This window comes from Lycium barbarum, chromosome 9, assembly GCF_019175385.1.
Source record: "Lycium barbarum isolate Lr01 chromosome 9, ASM1917538v2, whole genome shotgun sequence".
Lineage (NCBI taxonomy): Eukaryota > Viridiplantae > Streptophyta > Magnoliopsida > Solanales > Solanaceae > Lycium > Lycium barbarum.
Genome location: NC_083345.1, coordinates 28,624,389 through 28,634,117, shown reverse-complemented (window position 1 = coordinate 28,634,117; position 9,729 = coordinate 28,624,389). Strand labels below are relative to the sequence as shown.

Here is a 9,729-nt window from a genome sequence, read left to right as displayed (position 1 = left end):
GATAAAAGGCATAAACTTGCCAGTGCTGTTGTCAATCAGAAATCAAAAGACTCACACTCCCATCTAACGCAAGCTAACACGCTACTCTAAAAAAACTGAAGATTATATTGAAGTTTTCATCAGACTGATATTTGCTGTGAAACGCAAAAAGTCAGAAGAGCACTTACTCAGTGTTTGGCTAAATTTGTGTAAGCTCTTGCATCAGAATTCTTCCCAACTTAAATTCACCATCAGTGTCACTAGTAACTTTAACTCTACTAAAAAATTTAAATCAGAATCTTGTACTACTATATTTGGGTACATGTGTGGACCTGGTATATTGATTCAAAATTGTCTTCATGCTCAAAGTTTCACCACGAGGCACATGTGTGTTGTATGTCCATTTTACTAGTCAATAGTATACACATCATGTGATGACTTCACTATCAATGAATCTATGAACCTTATAGAAATCGGAGAGAAAAGAAAATTGGGTAAATATTACATCAAGGTAAATTTCAGCAGAGATGCAGCTGAAAGATTACAAATGGTGTAAAACATATACATCAAGCTTGTAAACAGGAAGTACCATTCTTTTTTACTTGGTCAGGTGGTGCTAGTACCATTGGGTAAAACCCCTAGATAGTTATTTAAAATGGAGAATTGAAATCTCACAAAATGTATTGACCAATCAAAGTCATTATATGATTTTTACTCAAAGTTTTAAAGAGTAAATAATCAAATAGATACAGCTCGAACTCCTAACTCAAAACACATAAAGATTAAAGGGTAGATGGCGATTGCCAAACAACTGTCAGAATACTGTGTTACCCCACGGAGTCAGATCAAACAATATAGGACAAGCAGAAAATCCAACTTCTTTGGCTTCTTCTTCTTCTTCTTCTTCTTCTTCTTCTTTTTTTTTTTTTTTTTTTTTTTTGTGATTTCCTGTATATTCGAACACCAAATCCAAAGAAACCTGACAATATGCATGCAGTACAGCACATTTGAGAGAGTTGCAAAAGAATTCAAACGTTTGATAGGGGAAATTAGAAATAAAAATAGAAAAGTATATCAAGAATGAGCTCTTTTCCTTTCCTGTAATTGATCTGCAAACAAAAATAAGTGCAAGATTGAATGAAGAAAAATGAATCTTTGGTGAGAATTTTTTTTACCTTCTTAAATGGCATTTAAATTAGGGATAATTACCTTTTTGAACTGCTCTAAAAAATAATAGCCAACAAATGTATATGTTTTGCATAACAAGTATAAATATACATATAATATACATAATATACATTTTGTATAATAAGTATAAATATACATACTATTTACATAATCAGTGTATATCTTTGTATATGTTGGCTGGTGCCCGCAATTAATTTCGGACGACGGGCCAAAAATGAAAAAATCTCTTTAAATTAAAAGTATAAGTTTTGTGCACCTATGTTTTGGAAGTATAATCATATACCATAGCACTTAGCAGAGCATTTACTTTCACTATAAGGACCACAGTTGTTGTTCAATTGTACCGCTTCACATGCAGTCACATGGCCTGGAAAATGTCATGTTTTATTATGTACTGACTCTTGGGTTCATAAAATGTAAATATGCTACCAACCAAAAGAAATTCTGATCACTACACAAGGAACAGAAAATGATAGTGATTCTGGGCAATTCTAAACGAGTTAGAACCACAATAAAAACCTCAACTTTGCAACAAACACACGTTTGTCAGTGCTACAAGCATTCTGTTTCTCCTGCCCCTAAGTTGATATTCAATGTAAAGCAATTAGAAACCTATTCATGAAAAATTAAGGTACTCTTAATGATCAATTGTACTGTAAAAATGCAAAAACAGGATAATTGTGTGAAGAAAAGTTCAAACAGGGCAAGTTTACAAGCATACACAAAAACATTGTCCGCTCCAGTTGTGGCCAAATGTTCTGCTAAGCCGTGGTCTCCACAACCGAAAATAAATAAATTCCCACAGCATAGAAATGTAACTTCCTTTAATCTCTGTACAGGACTATGGTCTGTTATTTGTGAAAAGGCTATCTTAGATTTGCTATGCCTTAGAGATGATGACCCTGAATTAAGTACATCTGAAGATCTCCAAGTACCCTATTGAATAATACTTCGAAGGGGAACAAAGAGGTGCAAGAACGCAGTTGTACTAGAATCCATGAAATAAGAAAAGGACAGGATAAATAGTACCATCCCTCTCTAATTGATAGAAAGAACTGCTTTGAGGATTTAATCATATAAGATTATAAGGGCATCTGCAATTGAGAAGTTGTAGTGAAAGACAAGGCGCTTACTCTTTCGAGGGAACATACAAGTATAATTTTTTATTTTGATGAAAAAAGAAGAAGGTAATGGATGCACATCGAGAACAAAATTCAATTCTAACTGGGGAAGCTAACAAATCATATTACGGTTTCTATCTCTTAGCCTCGCTGAAATATCACAAAACCCAAAGCAGAAACACAATAAGATATATTTGGTATTTGACACCATTTATTTTTCTGCGGAAAACGAGGTAGTAAATAGAAAGGGACATATTCGAACAGAGGCTTTTCCTTGGGCTTGCATCTCGAACGTTGACGACCACTGCTTTGAGGATTTCTTGTATAAAACAACTATCTGGTCCATCTGCTTACCATTAAACAAGCAAGTAAAGACTAAAACTAAAACTGCTGTCTATATGTTTGTTGCCAAAAATGAAGAGATTAGAGGATTGTATAACACAGTTGCAATACACCAGTGTGGAATGTCGTTGCAAGCAGAAGCTGTATACTCAATCGCGATGAAAATTAAGTTTTAGATCCTTATTAACCGCACCTTAATCCTTAAGAAGGCTTAGACTAATATCAGAAAAACACTCATCACAAGCATATTCCAGAAAAGAGCACTATTAGAGAAGTAGAAAATTGTTAATACCACTAGAAAAATACTGCTTAGATGGAAGAACTGCATGTTCCTAGAATTATATGGCTTGAATGACATTAATACTTGGAATAAAGGAAAATTTTATTTGAAAAGGTTACTAAAGTTTAATATTCTCTTTCCCTGAAATAGATTATCATCTAATGTAGATATTACGTATCACCATTAAGTACACATCACAGCAGAAGACAATGCTTGAGGAGATGTTCATTCTAGAACATGTCCAGAACACATAACATAGGTGATAAGACTGAGCTCATCAGATTTCGCAAGAAGAGTGAATAGAGAGTAAAGCAGTTCCAGGACATATAGATCTACTGCATTATCATCTGGAAGTGTTGAAGTAATGCTTAGACCAAATTTGATCAGTACCTGGAAACATAAACACATTTGGTAGTAACTAATTTCACTTAAGGTAAATGCAGAACATCAGCCTATACAAACAGCAGAAAAAGCATTCGTTGAACAAAAAGACAATCATGAGAATTAAAGATGTTAGGTCTAAGGTTTCACCTACTAATTTTGATGATAACAAACCAACACAATTATTTAATAAAAGAACATTTACTTGTGGTAAATTTATTTTTGTACAGGTTTATTTGATGATTAAAGATTTGGTGAAGATCTAAATAAATATGAAGAAGAAGATATTACGAGATGGAATTACGGGAGAAGATATGGGCGACCGGGAAGCTTTGCTTCTAGAATGCCGACTACATGGGAAGAGATGTTATATAGGTTGATTCTAATTCTTGCTGCCCGCTCGATTCATTTTTGCCACTATTTTAGCTATTATGATTGAGATAAGACTCTTTAGAGGGTCTTTTCTATTGTATAAATCGTTCCCAAATCAAGTTACAAGAATCACGAAAAGGATATTTACTACAGTGAAGATTTATTACAATATTAATTTTATGGAAGGAAAATATCTCTATGGCTACACTACAATCTAGAGGTTGGAAAGTCTATGAAATCAAGAAAAAAGGGGTTGAGACTATTTGCTGGAAATTATCCTACGAGGACATTTACAAAGAAAGACCATGTCCTAAGGGATTCAGAATATTAGAGGGTCTCAAATGCAATGCCAATAAAGAAAGGAATTAATTGGTTCTCGATGCTTTAGGAAAAGATCAAGACCAATTTGTTACTTAAAGAAGACTCAAAATTTATGGAGCATCAAGATATGCAAGAAGTCTCAAGTTCATAAAAGAGTCTACATTCAGAGTGATCAAGATCCAAGTTCAAGAAGAATTGGGGAAGGAAATATTTACTACAAAATAAGATGATTTGCTTATTATGGAAGAAAGAATATTTCCACTACAGCCTATTTTGGGAAGCATTTGATTTGAGGAACGTAGCAAGAGTTATGAAAATATGGGGTGCTGAGTAATATACTTTACGGCTAAATGTGAAGGAAGGAAAGCACACAAAGATGCAGCAGTAATTAAATATATCAAGCCATATTCAAAGAAAGAGAATAAATCAAGATTTAGCATGAAGGAAGGGATCAAGGTAATTAAGGAATTGATTTTAATTACAATGCCCTACAAGGAAAATTACTTCTGCTCAATTCATTAAAGAATTGGAAGGAAGGATCTTTAATATCTCAAGTACCAAAAATCTGCAACAACAAGGAAAGACTTCCAATGAAATTATACAATGAATATTGGGAAGCTCTACTCGGTCAAGGAATCAAGGAGAAGATATCACTCCAAGATTTAAGGAAGCAATCAACAAGTAATCATAAAAAAGATTGAGGAACAACCTGTGAAATTCCCTTGGGTTATGCAATAGCCAGAGCAAGTTGAAAGGCTATAAATACGAGCTCTTAAAAGAAGAAAAGTACGCAGCCACTTATACTTTCGTCTCAACCTTCTCAAGTTCTTTGCTCTACTTTTCATAAGCATTGTAATCCTGAGTGACTTACTGTGTAAACAAAAAAAAAAAGAGGAGAGATATAGTATAGTTGGAGGCTTTGTATTGAGAGGTTGTGTTATTGTTCGTTTATTTGGTGAGCGAGTGAAAACCAAAGAGTCGTTGTTGGTGAGCGAGTGAAAAACTAACTTTGTACGTTGTTGGTGAGCGTGTCAAAACCAAACCTTGTTCGTTGTTGGTGAGCGAGTGAAAACTAACCTTGTAAACGTTGGTGGTGAACGAGGAAAATCACAAAGGCTGTACTCAACTCAAACTACAAAGAACTTAAAGAGATAACCTCCTTGCAACCCAAGGGGACTGGATTAGGATACCACATTGGTTCCGAACCAATATAAAAATTCCTGGTGTCATTTATTTATTGCTCTCATATTATATTCTGCACCCTTACTATTTATTGTGGTTTATACTTGTGCAAATCGAAGGACTGATAATTTTGTGCAGGTTGTCTCGCTATGAGTCGACTGGCACCAAACAGTAGTCGACTAGATTTTTTAACAGGCTTAAAATTCACCCCCCTCTTGTACTTTCAAAAGAGACACTTATATACAGAATAATACTCACTGAGGCAAAACTCCTCATCAACATGATTGATGTTGTCAAATCCACATCGACAAGGCCACCATCATGTAGTTTTCCAATAGTATCATCAATAAGGGTTTCAATATCTGCCATCTTCTCTTCAATAATCTCAAGTAATATATTTTCACGAAGGGACCTTCAATATACTCAAAGGTGAGATGTGTAGCAGCGTCAATAGCACAAAGCAATGGAGTATTGCTTTTGTCATGCCCCTGGCCTGCTTCTTCGTTATTCAAAATTTTCCAACACAACCCTGAGACATCATTTCCACCAACCCAATTAAGCGTTTAAGAGTAAGCTTTCATTCCACAGTTGGATGACTGTACTTTCTTTTTTTTTTAATCTTTTTTGAGAAATAAAGTTGGATGCCTGTATTTCTTTGCAAACGATGGACCTCCAACCCACAAAGTTGATGCAAAAACTCTCTGCTAACAACCGAGGAAAAAGCCTAATTGATGGAGAGACTAGTAAATGATGGTTTGTAATCTTTAAAGTTTCAAGACACGCCGGAACACAAACTCGCTGCACTAAGATAGGAGAGAGATGCTAGAAACATTTGCAGGGAAGCCCTTCTTCTTTTTTTGAGAAAGGTAACCAGTATATTCATCAGTGCAAAGATTGCTGGAAACCATATTTACAAATACACAAATTACATTCTGTTCAAGCTTCTTCTCACAAGCATTTGCAGGGATGTTAAATGGCACCTGAATCTTTATTAACTTACAGCCTCAGCTCCTTGCTTGACTAAAACCAGGGATTCATCATTACTATTGTAACAAATAAATAAGAAATCCATATAATGAAACCTTTAAGTTCCAGCAAAAATAATAGATTAGTTATAACACAATCTAATACCAAATTTGAGCTTGTAAGAATGCCGACAAGGTATCACTCATGGGTAACCAAATTGGTTGAGATAAAGTAATTTTCTCCCATATAGAAGCACTCCACCAAAAAGTATAGAACTTACACAAAAATATAATTCTTTTTAAGAGATACCTCATCTTCTATACAAGCAAGGACTTTATTGGTGCACCACAGAAGCTACGGACAAGAGGCTACTCCTCCAAATGTACAATATCATTCTCAAACTCTTTCAGATGTTCTCCTAGTTCTCTGCCTTGATATATTCATAATCCACACGAAGGCCAGAGGGGCACATTCAATACAATGTGTCTTCTTTTCTTCTTCAAAAGGTCCAACTGTATATTGCGTCTTTCGCTGTGCATAGCATCGCCCATGGTAATTCAAACGAATCCGAGACCACCCGACAAGTGTGTTGCGACCTGAAAATATAGAAGGAGGTGACCTCCATATTCTCTCGAACATTTACTCATAAGCACCAGCCAACATGAGTGAATAAGTGATCCTCTTTTTCCTCAGGTTCTCAACTCTCAATATCGTTTCCTTACAGCCAACCAAGCAAAGAAGCACACGTTCGTAGGCGCCCTGGGGATCCCAAACCTATAAGTTCAAAAAATCTGACTCTTCTCTTACTAATAATTTCTAGCAGTATGATTTAACTGAGAACAAACTATCTCTCCTCATCTTCCATCTCCCTTTCTCTTCCTTCCTCGTCATTTCCCCTCTCCGTTGCTATATAGACAGTGCCACCCTTTCCTCTTCTTTTACAAACAACCTAACCCTAGCTAGTTAAAACCGGTAAGTTACGATCCACATCAACAAAAAATCCACATACACTTCCCACTTTTTTAAGATTCATTACTAAAGGCGGAGCCAGGATTTTTAGTTTATGAATTCTAGAGCGTAATTACTTTTTCTTACTAGGTTCTTGATAGATTATTTGTATATATTAAATGAATTTATTTATCACAAATGCAAGGTCTGAACCAATGCTACTGGGTTCTGCTGAACCATAGCCACCATTGTGGCAGACCAATGCTACTGGGTTCTGTTGAACCATAGCCACCATTGTGGCTCTGCTTCAGTTCATTACACCATAGATGGGTTGCTAAGCTGGTGATGTTACGACCACTACCCCCTTGTAACTTCTTCATTTTTCAGAATGTGTTCTCTCAGGCCACCTTCTAACCCTTACCCAACACATGTAATGCTTTCACTAGCGAAGAGGCTACCTACCAGATGATCCCACACTCTTTTCAAACCTCCCAATCAAACACCATCTTAAGGAACTCTGTCCTTCTCCAAATGTGTTCCCTAGATAACCTGAATTTGTGTTTTTGCACGATATCCACTTTCCACAATTCCCAATCATGATCAATGTTGGCTCATACGCCAAAACTTCCTTGTAGGATTTGTTGGTTAAGGTTTCTTTGGTTCTAGAAGTACGGAGTCTCTCTCTAAAAGCTATTGTCATACACTTAAGGAACTGTGTTATGTTCACCAAACCAAAGAGGTTATCAAGAAAATTATTCATTGAGAAAAGAAAACAAACAAGACGAAAAATGATGTTTCATCCGACAATCACCTCCTTCAAAACCAATACATAAGAGAGGAGTGAGAGTTCAATAAAGTATTAGGCATCGTTCCCACGTTTCAACAAAGAAAGAAAATCCACCAAACACAAAAAAGACTGAACTTTGTTCAAATGGTGTTCGCGTAGCTTAATAATCTGCAGAAAGAAAGCCATCAAGTATTCTTAAACACACTTGTTCTCTTAGAAGAATACATGAAAGGTCTTTGACAGATTTTATTATTGTCATTCTTCTTCTTGTTTTGATAACCAGCAAACTCCAAGGGACTATGGTGCTGGGTTGGAACTCGGTGGATAATGGGCACTTTCCTCTACCTTTCTCCATTTAAATATCAAGATTTTGTCTGCAACATGGTTTGAACCCATGAGGTGTACGTAACTCACACATCTCATTCTAATTTATTCATTTTAGAGAACTCCCTGTTTCACTTAAAAAGAAAAGTTATAATCCTAGAATGGAATGGGCTTGATTACACCAAATCTTATTCATATAAAGGACTCCAACTAATTTGGATTGAGGATGGTCATTGATTGTCCTTCCTTATTGATTTTGATGAAGATGTTTGGATTTGAATAGACATAGTATTAATTTCTCATATGGTTACTCAACTAATAGTTATTATATCGGCCACTTTTTTCTTGATTCCAATTGCCTTCAACAAAGAAAGTGACTTTCTGACTGCTGAAGTAACCGAACTAAATGTTGAATTGATTCGATACAGAATCTGAGATCTCCATAGACGATTACTGGTAGCCGGTAGGGGCTGCATTTTCCCGAAAGAAAGATAGTGGCAAAAGGATGGTAATCAAGAACTGGCTTCTCATGATAGCTATTAGTTGAGTGACCATATGAGAAATCAACTGAATAGACATATTGGTATGAAATTTGTCACTAGAACCTCCTAATATAGGGAACTGAAATAACGTCAACCTTAAACATAAAGGGGAAAAAGTGAAGAAGTCTTATTTATTGTAATAAGCTCTCCTTCCTTTAAATTATAAAAGCAATTCTCACTGTAGGAGTATATGTATGCTAATGGGTCAGAAATCATGAAAGAGGGAAAGTACAACTAACTAAAATGTAAAGAAAGATTTATTAGGAATGTCAAACCCGGTGAAGATCAAGAATGAAAGTAGAATCAAATAACGCAAACAAAGAAACCAAAATGCAATTTGTGAGTTCTGAGGGAACCAAAAATACCTTTTGCAGTGTGTATTAGGAGGGCGCCACAAAATATCGTTACAGCTTCAACAGACAACAGCACCTAATGAAAGAAAAAAAAAGCAACCAACTCAACTTTTAAAGTTTTGGACTAAAACTGAAATTTAGTCCACAACTCTTGCTTATTTACGTGTTTGTACCTGAACTTTACTTGTTTCAAAATTTGTCAAAATAGTCCTCAGAGTATGCAATTTGGTTCTTTTTTCTGGTTTTAATCTCACAAAGCAACCTTTATAGATTCTGGAGCATCTAGTGAAAAATCTGTTCCAAATAGAGGTAATGACAACAATAAAAGATTTAAAATGTATTACAGCATAAGTTTCTATTTCAAAATGAAATGAAACAACTGATACGCTCAAATTACACCTATGAGTGGCGTAAAGCGGTCATTGTCAAATATAATAATCCAAACAAGGTTGGGGTCGAATCCCACAGGGAATATGGAGAGAAAAGGGTACTAATTGTATGTGTTACTAGTCTTTAAAGGCTTTAATCCTATTCCGAATAGTTTGAAATATTTGTTGTGTATGTAAACAAATACTTTGACTTGAATTGTAATTAATGCGAGAGAGAGATTAAGGTTGTGTCCCTAGCTTTGATTAGATATTAT

The 9,729-nt window shown here is 35.4% G+C and overlaps 1 long non-coding RNA gene across 2 annotated transcripts; it reads right to left on the bottom strand.

Moving 5' to 3' along the window:
- Positions 1–459: 459 nt before the first annotated feature.
- LOC132611052 (uncharacterized) lies at positions 460–9,161 on the bottom strand. Of its 2 annotated transcripts, none has more exons than XR_009571444.1 (2): positions 9,099–9,161; positions 460–6,728 (listed from the first exon to the last, which is right to left on the bottom strand). It is a non-coding gene; the product is annotated as an uncharacterized LOC132611052 (long non-coding RNA). The 2 variants fall into 2 exon arrangements; XR_009571443.1 differs by having other exon boundaries at positions 460–8,241; positions 9,099–9,148.
- Positions 9,162–9,729: the final 568 nt, after the last annotated feature.